Raw genomic sequence first — 12953 nt, 5'->3', positions numbered from 1 at the left:
ATCCTGGAATGTTTTAATCAAAAACCTTAATTTCTTTTCGACTGAAGAAAGAAAGATATGAATCTTGGATGACACGGGGATGAGTAAATTATCAGGAAATTTTAATTTGAAAGTGAACTAATCCTTTAACAGCAGAAAATCTGAGTGCGCAGTAAACACCAGTAACCAGTAGGCGGCGTCCAAAACGGTCACTTTCTCCCGTCCTCTCCTCCTCCCGTCGTGTCGTGCTTTTACTCCCTCCCTTTCCTCCAAACACACACGAACGCGAGTAACACCGGCAGCTTTAACTATTATCACACTGTCACCGGAGCAACATCATCACATGAAGCCATAATAATCCGGAATAACGGGACAAAACAGCAGGATCTGGTATGTAGCGCTGTTATACTCTTCCATAACGCTTTATTCCTTTGACCAGCATTTGTATCATATTAATATTAGTATTCGTGTCGCATAAACGTTGTTCAAACATTCGTGATTTGATCGGTCGCCGTTTTAAAGCAGAAGAAACAGAAATAACGGTACTGCCGTTCATTAGATGTGATGCGGCGGTTCGTTTCCCGTTATGTGGCAAAACACGATTCCCACGATGACGCGTTTAATATCAAACGTTATAGAAACGAGAACGCGCCTCTTTGACAGCTTCGTTATTTCTAACGGCAGCGTTCAAGTCTGCGTTCCGCGCGCGCACACATCTGTTTTTCATCATACAGCGGTGCGCGTGTCATCTGGGTGATTTTGAACCGGTCGTACGTTAGTTGGGTTCGATCCCCGCGGGATTAACCGGCTGCGTGATGATGATATCTGATCAGAGGGCTGTATTTCTGTACAAGATCTGCAGCGGATCATCACCAACATCAGGGGGCTGCGGCGCGCGCGTTCTCGATGCGCCGTGCGCGCTCTTGAATCTCAGATTTGAACAGGATTCTCTGCAGCAGAATTATGTCATCAGACACTATCAGCGACCTCGTTCAGATACTGCAAATATTTCTTCACTGATTTTGGCAGTTTGATTTACAATGGTGAAATAATTGCGTCATTGGACTTGTAACGTTACTGGTGGGATGTACCATGGTGTTAAACTGGAAATACCATGTATTTTTTTTTAAAAAACATGCTACTTTTTTGTTAATTGCTTAATCTGGCTTGAAATAATTGGGATATTTGCTGCTGTTTCTCATATTGACTAATCTTTACCTGTCTTTGAAACACAATCTCGTCTCAGGTGACCTTTAGTGTAAGTTAAACGACGGCTCAAAGGTGAAAGATAACTAAGACGACAAGAACGCCTTGCAGATTACAGATTTCTTGTAAGTTGTCCTACAGTCACTGCCGTATGAAGATGCTGTCTCACTTCAAAATAATAACTATTTAAATTTTTAGCTTACTTTGATTTTATATTTTAAAGGGGACCCCTTTCATAAGATTCTCCAGAATGTGTCTGTGAAGTTTCAGCTCAAAATCCCCCACAGATCATTTATTAGAGCTTGTCAAATTTGCCCCTATTTGGGTGTGAGCAAAAACACGCCGTTTTTGTGTGTGTCCCTTTAAATGCAAATGAGCTGCTGCTCCCGCCCCCTTTCCAGAAGAGGGTGGAGCTTTAACAGCTCAACAACAACAAAGCTGGAGAATCTCACGCAGCCAAAATGAGGATTGTCAGTAACGGTGTTCAGCCTTACATTGTTCAAACCGGAGTCGACACTGATGGAGAGACTCAGGAAGAAGTTACAACTTTTAGACGTTTCTGAATGGTTAGTGGATAAATTTATGTAGTTGCTGTGGAGTTGATTCAACTCATCCACTAGCATGTGCCGTCATGTTCATCTTTTGTGTTGAATTGACCCTCGTTTGGTGTAAAATGACGGCATGAACAACACTCTACTACAACAACTCTTCCTCTTCTCTAAAGCAGCCCAACATGACCTCACCTCCTTTGTTGTGTGTTCTTGGGGGTGGGGTTTATGTAAATTTGGCGGTTAGTGATGTCACTAACCCAGGAAGAAGCTCGTTGTAGTCCCTACCAGCCGTTTGTTGTAGTCCTTAAAAAGTGATTTCTGTAAAAGAAAATCTCTCCCTTTGCATTGAACTTTGAGCGTCATAACTTTTGTTTATGCTCAAACAGCAACATTACACACTAACTAAAGTTAAAAAAGTGAAATCATAATCAACCACCCATTTAATATTGTTTAATTAGATACAACACTGCATTGTGTTCAAATACATTTTTAAAGCTTTCTTTAAATTCTTACTGACTTGTTAGTGAGCATCAGGAGAGAAAGCGAGAGTGAAACAGCAAACAGTCTGAACACACACACACACACACACACACACACACACACACTTGCGAGAGAGAGTACTGTACATCAGCTAACCAATTAACCATCAGACAGCGAGAGCTCATGTGCTGATGGCTCTGAGTGGCTGATATTCATCTCTCTCATCACTCTTTACACTCAGGAAATCTGTCTTTGCTCTTCAGTCAGCCAGTCATCACTGTCGGCTCATTTCTGCACACATTGATTCACTGGTCAAACTCTGAGGCTGGGAATCTACTGAGCGCTGGGTTAGTCTATTTCTTTCTTACAGAATTGGGGGATCCAAGTATTTTTTCGACACACACAATCGATAGTTAAAAAAATAAAATATATACTGCAAAAAATGGTGTTCTTACCAGTCCAAATATCTAAAAATTCTTAGATCAAGAAGCATTTTCTTGACAAATAAAAATTATTTTCTTGTTTTTAGGAAAAATATGTCAAAAGTGAGTTTTTCCTTTAAAACAAGCACAATAATCTGCCAGTGGGGTAAGCTAAATAATCTTAATCCAAACTGCAAACAAGATTATATATCTTATTTTTGGTTTAAAATAATATTATTTAGCTTGTTTTAAGGAAAAACTCACTTAATTTTGACTTATTTTTTCCTGAAAACAAGAAAATAATTTTTACTTGGCAAGAAAATGCTTCTTGATTTAAGAACTTTAACATATTTTGACTAGAAACAAGACAAAAACTGTAAGTAAGGGCAGCATTTTTTGCAGTGTATTTTATTATTTTATTTTTATTATATTATTTCATATTTTTCAAAATTAACAAGTAAAAAAAATGGAAAGTATATATATAATATATATATAATGTTAAAAAATGACGTCGTTGGTGCCGATAGCCTCGTGGGCAGCACCGACATATAGCGCCGTTGCGCTTCGGGCGATCCGAGTTCGAGTCAAGGCTCGCGGACCTTTCCCGATCCCGCCCCACTCTCTCTCTCTCTCTCTCTCTCTCTCCCACCTCACTTCCTGTCCACTCTATACTATCCTATCACAATAAAGGCAAAAATCGCAAAAAAAATTAATCTTTTAAAAAATAATGTCATAAAATACAAAAATAAAATTATACCATATTATATATATATATATATACACACACACAATTTGTTCTTATTTACATTTAATCATTCAGCAGATTTGAATTTTCATTCATTTGAACAGTTAATGTCTATAAACTTGCTCAATGTTACGTTTGATTTTTTTGCAGTACAATTTCTGTTTATCGCTGTGTTTTCCATGGTGTTCCATGATGAAATTATGTTTATTTTTCTATTGAAATAAACAACACAATTTACAATATTATTAATAATATTAATATTAACAATATTGTTCCCATCTCACAGTTTTAGTCCTAAACAAAAGTCAAATGATTTATACATAAGTTTGAATAAACCAATCAAAAGAATCTGTGACTTGTATTGGATGTCATTAACATATTGGACATTATTATCAACCACCCTGCTCTCATCATCGGACATTATAATCTCTCTAATGACTGATTGTCGTCTTTATAGTAATAATATTTGTCCTCTTCTGATGCACCTCACTGGGATGCATGATGATATTTGTTTGTTCCCTGCAGTACCAGCTAAATTGGTTGTTAAATTTCACTCCATGTCATCCCATGCGGACGTGTTTAATCAGGAAGCACAGCTGGATTATTCTGAGTTTGAAGCACAATACAACTAAACCTCCTGAGATCAGACACAGACAGCAGTCAGACTGAAACCATGACAACAGTCTGCTGAGACACCGATGAGATAGTAGAGAGGATAGAAATACTGTACATAAAGCTTCCACTGTTTCTACAGTGATTCCACAGAAGAACCATTTTTAGTTTCCCCAAAGAACATTCTAAAAAGACCCTTTTGTGGAATGGAAAGATTCCATATGGATGTTGAAAGTTCCATCAATGCCAATAAAGAACCTTGATTTTTAAGAGTGTAAATAAATGGGCCATTTCAAGAGATCCAGGGTCCTTTGAACTTCAGACGCTGAACACACACACACACAAGTGGAGTCGGTACAACATGTGTTATCAGAGTCAGATGAATGACGGGTGTGGTTTGGTCAAAGGTGCACAGATTTTTACTGGATTCAGGAACAACAGCTGTTCCCTGCTGGAAAAACCAGGCCATAACTGCATAAAGAACAATCATCTTAAAGGGTTAGTTCACCCAAAGATGAAAATTCTGTCATTTATTACTCCCCCTCATGTCGTTCCACACCTGAAGACCTTCATTCATCTTCAGAACACAAATTAAGATATTTTTGATGAAATCCGATTGCTCAGTGAGGCCTGCATCGCCAGTAAGATAATTTTCAGATGCCCAGAAAGCTACTAAAGTCATATTTAAAACAGTTCATGTGACTACAGTGGTTCAACCTTAATGTTATGAAGTGACGAGAATACTTTTTGTGTGCCAAAAAAAAACTAAATATCTAGTGATGGGCGATTTCAAAACACTGCTTCATGAAGCTTCGGAGCTTTACGAATCTTTTGTTTTGAATCAGTTGTTTGGATCGTGTATCGAAGTCACGTGAAGTATTGAAAATTCAAAACACTTATGACGTAACGAAGCCTCGTTTACTGAAATCACGTGATTTTTGGCACTCCGAACCACTGATTCGAAACAAAAGATTCGTAAAGCTCCCAAGCTTCATGAAGCAGTGTTTTGAAATCATCCATAATTAATGTAATATTGTCATTAAGTAAGCATTTTGGGGTGAACTAACCCTTTAATACTTTTGTTTAGCATGGATTCAACTGTTTTTAACATTGAAATGTTTCTTGAGCACCAAATCATCATATCAGAATGATTTCTGAAGGATCATGTGACACTGAAGACTGGAGTAATGATGCTGAAAATTCAGCTTTGATCACAGGAATAAATTACATTTTAAAGTATATTAAAATAGAAAAGCTTTATTTTAAATGGTAATAATATTTCACAATATTACTGTTTTTACTGTAGTTTTTTAACAATTTATATTTTTTTGTCAGGAACTATCCATTTTAGGCTGTTTTTATACAATATACTATTTGGTTTGTCGCTCATCCAAGGTGGTTTACCAGCTCTAACCAGGTTCAGTCATTGGTAGACCAGCTGATGATCATAAACGATGGGCTAGAAACATCTTCCAGCAGGAGTTTACAGTAAGAAACTGTGGCATGTCCGGAATGAATGATTGTAATGTTAAACACACACACACACATTCTTGGCTTCACCAGCTGCTTGTGTTCTCAGGTCGGCTTCACCTACTTTCCTCTCCTCCTCCTCCTCCTCTCCCTCCATCTTCTCTCTCCTCCCACCAGCTGTCTCTCATTACAGCTCCCTCTTTACACTCCTCCATCCTCGCTCACTCTCTCTCTCTCCATCCCTCCGTTTGGCAGAAACACAACATGTTCATGGGTGGATTTTATATTTAATTTTTTTTTTTTTTTTTAAATATGATGGGAATATAATACAAAAATAACAAGGGAGGTATAGAGATACTATCAGATAGTAATACCATGGTATTTATTTCCTACTGTATGTTAAAGAATACCATGGTGGGTGTGCTATCAGAGGGTATTTTTATATACATTACTGTTCAAAAGTTTGGGGTTTATTTGATCAAAATTATAGTAAAAATAGTGAAATATTATTCCAATTTAAAATAAATATTTTCTATGCTAATATATATTAAAATGTAATTTATTCCTGTAATCAAAGCTGAATTTTCAGCATCATTACTCCAGTCTTCAGTGTCACATGATCCTTCAGAAATCATTCTGATATGCAGATTTTCTGCTCAAGAAACATTTCTGATTATTATCAATGTTGAAAACAGATGTGCTGCTTCATATTTTTGTAAAAAAAAACATTTTTTCAGGGTTAGAAAGGTCAAAAGAGCAGCATTTATTTGAAATAGAAATCATTTGTAACATTATAAATGTCCTTTGCTGTCACTTTTAATGCCTCCTTTCTGAATTGAAAAGAAAAAAATCATACTGACTCCAAACTTTTGAACGGTAGTGCATGTAAGACAAAATACGAGTGATTGATTATTGTCTTAATATTGACTAGTCAGCACAGACGTGTGTATGAACATATTAACGCTGTGCGTTCATTAGTCGCAGTGAATTACATTCACAAACACATAAACGACAGACATGAAATCTCTGGCGCTCATTCAAAGAATTTTTAAAGCCATCTTCAGTCCGTTTCCATGACAACTATCTCAGTTCTGTTGTGTAGAAATATAGTGTTTAGAGTGGCTCGCCCTTGCTGGATGAGCGTGAAGATCAGAGCAGCAGTTGTTGTGGATAGTTGACATCATGTGGCGAGTGTTTTCTGTTCCTTTCCGATGGTCTCAGGAGTTTAAATGGGGTCAGAGTGCTTTTGTAAAGTGCATACGCACACTTATACTGTTGTGCATGCTGGGTAACAGCTCAGCGTTTGCTGAAAGTGCCCATTCATTTACATTATTATCTCCTCAGTGGCATTAAAAGTAACAAATGACATGGACAAAATCAAGTCCTGCACTACATTTGTTCTTGTTTGAAAGGCGTTTAATTCAGATATTCGTCACAATAGGAAAGAAAAGATGCAACTTCTGTGTCTGTGTGTGTTGTGCAAAAATTAATTTGAGTTAAAACATATTAAACTAAAATTTGTGGTTACTTACGTTTTTTAGCTAGAGTACGTGAGACTATTTTGAGCCTGTTTGTGCTCTGAAGAACATTTGATTTGAGTTTAAGACACTGAGTTTAAAACACACACACACACACACACACACACACACACACACACACACACACACACACACACACACACACACACACACACACACACACACACACACACACACACATCTTGTCACAAGACCAAACCACTACTAACACAAAAAGATCATTCTCAGCTTCTTCTGTTCCTCTATTGATTGAAAGCGAAAGCTAAACATTCATGAAGTGTCAGAGCAAACTATCATTGTTTAGATATTAATCTTCAATACTGGAGACAGTTTCTTTGAAGTATCAACTTTTTCTCTTTTTTCTTAAAAATAGACTTCAAATGAAAGTTGATGACATGCACAAAAAATGTTATTTTAGTATTATTTAAATACTTTTGTAGCAATGATTAATATTTTGAAATATTTTTTAGTTTTAATTTTAGTAATTGTATGCGCTTTCGTCATTTCTATTTAGCTTTTAGTTTGAGTTATTTTAGTTCTTCAACTTGAACTTATTTTATTTCACTTAGTAGCCAGTTCAACATTTCTAAGTTTTCTATATTTATTTTATTTCAGCTTTTAGTAATTTTTAATAGTTGTACTCTCAGTTTTATTTATAGATAACAATAACAACACTGGTAATATGTGGATTCCATAAAGAACCTTTAACATCCATGGAATCTTTCCACTGTACAAAAGGTTCTTTATAGATTATTAAAATGTTCTTCATACTAAGAAAAAATGGCTTTTAAGAATGTTCACTGAAGGGTTCTTTGGGGAACCGAAAATGGTTCTTCAGATAACATTACCACAGCATTGCAATTGCTGAAAGAGTACGGCATTTATGAAATACCTGTTCTCAACTTAGCCCATGCTCCATCCAAAAAAAAAAAAAAAAAAAAAAAAAACACATAACAGAAACTCTTGGGATAGCAAAGCATTAAATACTACAAATCCCCCCTTAACATTAATCTTGCACAAAAACCATTATATAACACTTAATTTTAGCATTTATTCTCCCTTTTGAGTGTCATGGCAAAGCATGCTGGGAATAAAAAATAGAAATCCCAGCCCAGTTTCAGGTAAATTTAAGTTTGTCTAAATGAAAAGAAACAAGTTCATAAAACTCAAAACAATGAAACAATTCAGGTTGAGAAAACCCTTAGTTATAAGGTTAAGAGTACCCTTAGTGAAACATGACCTTCAACCGTTTGGTGCCCATTGAAGTCCACTATATGGAGAAAAATATTTTTTTAAGAATATTTTTTGTAAGATTTATCCTTTTATCATTGTTGCTTGACCTTCATGTGTCTGAGACCTTGTGAAAGAAATTAAATATCACTGATAGTAGGAACATTGTGCCAGTCAAAACAGACCTGATATTCCCTCGAATCATGAGGAAGACTCTGGGAGAAGTTAAAATCAGCAGGATGGAAATATAATAGTCCTGCTGAAAGGACCAGAAGGTTTCCAAACTGGTTTGTGTTGGTTAGCGCTGATCTAACATATAATAATGTTTATGGTAAATCTAAAAGAGAGTGCATTCACTGTCTTTGAGTGAAGAAAAAGAGGAAACCAGACAGAGAAAATGCAGAATTGAAGGTAGAAGAGTCCAGTCCAGTCAGCAGAAATCAGGAAATGCATCAGTGGAGAGCAGAAGGAAGAGAGGGCGGAGACAGGGCAGAGAGAGACGTGCTGATTGGCTGAACAGAGGGGAGGAACAAGGGGGAAAGACAGACTGTCTTCAAGTTGTTCAAATTCCACATATGATTAGCAGGAAACACACACACACACGTGTTCCTCTCAAACAACTTCTGGCTCTTGTTATTGTGCGGGTTACGTGACCATTAAAGCTGCTGACAAACACTTTCAGCTGTGAATATAGTGAACTGGGTTGGGTTGTTGGTCTTAATGTAGTTCACCATGATAATGCTACATTTCAACAGCGTTTAAACAACGTTTCAGTAACCACAATATACAACATAAAGACAGTTTTTACATTGTAGATCATAAAAGTAGACCACTAAAGCAGGATCAGTGACAAAAAATTCATTATTTATCACTTTAATATAATTTTACATAACATACTGTGGATATATATTACAAAAAAATATCTAGTTTGATTAAAAGTCTTAATTTGTCAGATTTGTGCCAGTGTTATTTTAGCATTATTTATGCACTTGCATAGTATTGAATTAGCTTTTATTTTTAGTTTGTTTTAGTACTCTTATTATGTGATTTTGTCGTTTTTATTAGTTTTTTATATTTCAGTTTAGCATTAATTCATTTTTCATTTCAGTTTTAGTAAGTTTAGTACATCAACTTAAACTTATTTATTTTTTTTTCTAATGCCAAGGCAACATTTTTAAGTTTGAAAGTTTAAATTTTTTCATCTAATATTTATATATTTTATTTGATTTCAATGGCATTGAGCCATAGCCTGCTTGATGTGAATTTGTGAATTTCTTCTTTAATTCAGTACTTCAGGTGAATTGAGTCAACATGAAAACAGAATTGACACTTTTTACCCTTAATCCATTTTTCTGTTCCTATTGTGGACGGAAATTTAATGTTATTCCAAATAAAACAAAAGTTTGTCTTCATAATCTTTCAAAGTTGTTCTGAAATGACTTTCTGTTCTCGCCTGGTGTCGTTCTGCCCTCTTATTTTTCTACCACTTCTAATTTTGAATCCATTTATCACCATCCAATTAATTCCCAAAGCAAGTTCTGCCCTACATTTGTTTTTTTTTTTTGTTGAACATCCAGTTTTAATCAGAAATGTCACATTACAGAAGTAAATATGCTTACAAATGCTATTTCATGACTTTAAAATAGGGTTGACCCCAGTAAACTGGGACTTAAAAGTTTGAGATTGTCCACTTTAGACCACCTCCAGATGAAGTCGAATATGCATTGACCGGATTGCTTTCGTAGTGGAAACGCTCATGTGGTCGAATGTGTTCGAACACCCGCAGACGACCGCCTACTCTCCACCTACTGACCTAACACGTAAACGTTATGGGAAGCGCGCTAGCCAGAAGGGATTTAAACTTTGTCGGCTGAAGACCCAAGTTTGGTTTGAAGACAAAAAATGTACCAAGCACAATGTTCTCTCTCCATTCCTGATTTCTAACACGCACTCATCTGGTTCGGATGGTCTTGTAGCTGTCAGAGCAGAAATGAAAGCTGATGCTCTCTGTATGTTTTTCCGTCGTCTCCGGACGCGTTCATATGTAAATTGCACGAGCTTATTTTGTATTGAAAGATCTAAAACCGCCCAAACATTTACCCGCCCAAAGACCCTCCCCTAGAAGAAATCAGGACAGAATGGTCAAAGAGACCAAAGTGCTTCTTAATACCAGGTGTAAACGGCCTGTGAGAGAGAGACAGGCTGTTCCCTTTCGATACTTCACTCGTACTGCGTATGGGGAAAGGTCTCCCTTTTTCCCCGCTGCTGAAGCCTTTTTCAATAACGCAGTGTAACTGCACCGTCATTGGTTCACTCATAGACAAGTTGTTGAACCAATGGCGGCGCGGCATAGCTGCGCGGCCTATGGCGACAAAGCGCGCGAATATTCCCGCCGAAATGGGCGGGGTATAGGGCTATATAAGCAGGCGTTTCGCCATAGGATTTCAGTGTTTTCTCCTTCAGCGACGACATCTACTTCTCTTCGCTGATCTCCGCCTGAAGCCGAAGAAGCTCGCCGCCTTCTGCTCTCGCCGCCGTCTGAAGAGGCTCCCGCAGCGGACTCGCCTGGACTCGCCGGTGGAAGAAAGCGCCGGCACCCTCGCGGACTGCAGCTTCTAGCGCCGTCGCCGAGCCGCCGCCTCCCGCTTCCCGCTTCCGGCCGCTTCCTGTGCGTCCCCTGCCGCCATCCGGCGCGCCGCCTGAGAGCTTCATCCGCGGCTTAAACGCCGCTCTAAAGAGCGATTTCCAGCGGTTTTCACCGCTTTAAGAGCTTCCGCGGCCCTCGCCGCTCTAAAGAGCCACCCAATTGCCGTTTTCACGGCAGCGGCGTCTCACGATGCCCCGCCACTCATGTGGTACTTGCAGGGCCCCCCTGCACGACGACGATGGACACAGCGAGTGTGTCGCTTGCCTGGGCAAGCCCCACGCAGACGGCGCGCTCGCTGGAGACTCATGCCCGCACTGCGAGTGTATGAGTCTCGCTTCCCTGCGCTCGCGGGTCGCCTTCTTCACTGAGGGCGATCTCGCCGCTCGCGCCCTCCCGTCTCCTTCCTCCCGCGGTCCGGCGAGGAAAAGACAGCGGGGTAGAGCGACTCAGCGCCAGGAGTTGAGCGAGCTCACGCCGGCCCAGCCCCGCGTGCCTCGCCCTCTCCTCCCAGGGAACTCTCTCCAGTTCTGTTCTCTCGCCCTGAGCAGCGTCCCTCCGCAGAAGCGAGTGACCTCGTCTCATTCGGGGGAACAGACGACGAACAAGACGACTCCATGTCTCTTGCGGCTTCCGAAGCGGAAGGATGGGCTGGCGAGCCGGAAGACCCCGCTCCACCGCCTCCCTTGGAACCCATCGAGCATGGCCAGGGCATGGATGCCCGAGCTCTTCCGCATCCTGTCTAGAGCCGTTAGAAGAGCTGGACCTCGAGTGGGCCCACTCCAGAGGAGCCGTCTCGCAGCCGCCTGGACGAATGGTTTCTGCCAGGCCGCCGCCAAGCACCTCGCCAGCGTTCAGCGCCCTTCTTTCCTGAGGTCCACGAAGAGCTGACGAAGTCGTGGCGCGCTCCTTACTCTGCCCGCCTCCACACTACGCACCGCTCCGCCCTCACCGCCGTCGACGGCGCCGAGGAGAAGGGATACGAGCGCTTGCCACCCCTAGATGAAGCGGTGGCTGCTCACCTCTGTCCTCCCGCGGCTGTGGGTTGGAAGACGAAGAGGGCCCTTCCTTCCAAGCCCTGTCGGACCACCTCTACTCTGGCTGGACGGGCTTACACCTCGGCGGGCCAAGCTGCCTCTGCGCTCCACACCATGGCCATATTTCAAGCATTCCAGGCCAAACTCCTCCGCTCTCTGGATGAGTCTGGAATCGACGCGCCAGCCTTCAAAGATCTCCGCAGCGCCACGGATCTTGCCCTGCGAGCTACGAAGGCTACGGCCCAGGCCATCGGTCGTTCCATGGCCAGCCTGGTCGTGTTGGAGCGCCACCTGTGGCTCAACCTAACGGAGATCAAAGACCTAGACAAGACGGCCTTCTTAGACGCCCCGGTCTCGCCTTCTGGTCTCTTCGGGCCTGCAGTGGATGGCTTCACTGAGCGCTTTACTGCCGCGCAGAAATCGTCTCAGGCTATGAGGCATTTCTTGCCTAAGCGCTCCAGCTCCGCTTCTGCGTCTAGCCGCCCCAGGACTGCGCCGGCTCAGCAGAACAAACCAGCCCCACCTGCAACACAGGCAGCGCCGCCCCAGGAGCATCGCCAGCGCTCGCGCCCTGCGAAGCGCCCTCCCTTCCCGAGGCGCCAGGGACCCCGGCCCAGGATTGTGCTGGACCCGGTGCCTCCGAAGTCGTCCTGATTCGTCGGACAGGAAGAGGATGGGGGACCGTCCCGTTACGACCGGACCACCCCAAAAGCTCCCACGGGTAATTTCCCCTCCGCCTCGTTTATTTCCGGGCGTGGGAAACATACTCCAAGTGACAGCTGGGCCCACACCTGTTGCGCCCACTCCAAACGCCGTTTTCACGGCGGACAAATTTTTACCTCATCACAAAAAGAGCAAATTTCCTCTTCCACCCCTCGCGGTGTACGACCCTCTCAACGGCGGTCTGTCACCCAACATTATTCAACCCCTAGCCACTCGGGCCGAGGCCTGGCAGGCCATCCCCGATGTGTCAGAATGGGTCATGGGGATCGTAAACCAGGGCTACTCGCTCCAGTTTGCACGACGGCCCCCCGCTTCG

At 41.5% G+C, this 12953-nt stretch overlaps 1 protein-coding gene across 2 annotated transcripts in view; it reads left to right on the top strand.

Annotated features, from left to right (window-relative positions):
- Positions 1 to 241: 241 nt before the first annotated feature.
- The window catches only part of slc25a22a (solute carrier family 25 member 22a), a 36392-nt gene continuing 23680 nt past the window's right edge, over positions 242 to 12953 (top strand). Inside the window, exons 1-2 of one of the 2 annotated variants that reach the window (XM_067378944.1) lie at positions 324 to 369; positions 5391 to 5483. The gene's annotated coding sequence lies outside the window, so the exon portion shown is untranslated. Of the gene's footprint in view, positions 370 to 5390; positions 5484 to 12953 lie in introns of both variants that reach the window. The other variant, XM_067378943.1, reaches the window with a different exon arrangement.

The sequence above is a fragment of the Chanodichthys erythropterus genome, chromosome 24 (assembly GCF_024489055.1).
Source record: "Chanodichthys erythropterus isolate Z2021 chromosome 24, ASM2448905v1, whole genome shotgun sequence".
In the NCBI taxonomy this organism is placed as follows: domain Eukaryota; kingdom Metazoa; phylum Chordata; class Actinopteri; order Cypriniformes; family Xenocyprididae; genus Chanodichthys; species Chanodichthys erythropterus.
The sequence above is the reverse complement of the archived record's forward strand: the minus strand, read 5'-3'. Positions and strand labels throughout refer to the sequence as shown.